We start from the raw sequence: 1,190 nt of genomic DNA, 5'->3' as shown, positions 1-1,190 counted from the left end.
AACTAACTGGACCTCTTTTTTTTTTCAGCAATGCAACATCATTCTGCCTCAGGGCCTTTAAAATGTTATTCCTTTAGAGGAGACATTCCCTTCTACTTACCTTCTGATCTAAGATCAGAAGTCATTTCTCTAGAGAAACCTTTCTGGAACAGAATAGCATGGCTGTTCATTACATACTGTTCATTGTTTAGCAAGAAAACCCCAAACTAGCTCATCCAGCAGCCCCAAAACAGGGAGACAAAAATGAAAGTGTCTTTTAATATTTCCTTAGGTGCTATTATTCCTAAATTGAAATTGAGTTGTAATCAGAAAGTCTCTCAGCATCAACCAAGAGTCATAGAAAACACTATTGAAGTCAATCTAAGTGCTTTCAAAACATAAAAACTACAAAAACTTTGTGTGTGTATGTGGGAGACAGAGAGAGAGAGAGAGAGAGAGAGAGAGAGAGAGAGAGAGAGAGAGAGAGTGTCCTGGCCTTAAACTCAGAGCCTGAAAGTTGTCACTGAGCTCTACAACTCTATTGCTTGATTCATATCTCTACTTTCAGCTTGGGGTGGTTAATTAGAGATAATAGTTTCATAGATTCTCCTACCTGGGTTGGCTTTAAATCACTATCCTAAGATTTTAGACTCTGGAGTAGCTAGGATTACAGGCAATAGCCACTGGAACCTGGCTTATTTTGTTGTTGTTGTTGTTGTTTAAGGTTAATTCTTGCTCCTCTCTTTAGAAGGTTATAAAAAATGTTACATTATTCCTTACAGACAGGTGCAAAGAGTAAATCCTCTATTGCAACCCAGAACTCTTTGCTGATATGAGATTTTGGTACATGTAAGAAGGAAGATGATTCCTACAACAGTTGTCACTCTGAGGGTTTGTTAACTCACACAGGTTGCTCTGAGAATAAAGTTGATGTGAAAGCAAAAAAAAAAAAAAAGTTAAACTCTTTCCCACAACACCTGATTCTCTTCTCTTACAACAGTTAGCATAGGTACAAAAGAGTATATGATCATTTTAGATAATTAGGAAAAAAAAACAAAAGAATTCTCCCTATCTGTATATTCTCCCCATCTGTAAATAATCTATTTATCCTCTACAGTGTTCATTTTAAACAATGCGATATTTTATCACAGATATATATGTCAGTTTTTCATTGGCAAGAATGAAGCCAAAAAAGAAAACATGAAAACTGA

The 1,190-nt window shown here is 35.9% G+C and overlaps 1 non-coding gene across 1 annotated transcript; it reads left to right on the top strand.

Moving 5' to 3' along the window:
- The first annotated feature begins 712 nt into the window (after positions 1–712).
- On the top strand, positions 713–843 carry LOC138832702 (small nucleolar RNA SNORA40). The gene has a single exon (XR_011373643.1). It is a non-coding gene; the product is annotated as a small nucleolar RNA SNORA40 (small nucleolar RNA).
- The last annotated feature ends 347 nt before the right edge of the window (positions 844–1,190 follow it).

Source organism: Dipodomys merriami, unplaced genomic scaffold (genome assembly GCF_024711535.1).
Source record: "Dipodomys merriami isolate MVZ:Mamm:240054 unplaced genomic scaffold, mDipMer1.0.p SCAF_2, whole genome shotgun sequence".
NCBI lineage: Eukaryota > Metazoa > Chordata > Mammalia > Rodentia > Heteromyidae > Dipodomys > Dipodomys merriami.
The sequence above is the reverse complement of the archived record's forward strand: the minus strand, read 5'-3'. Positions and strand labels throughout refer to the sequence as shown.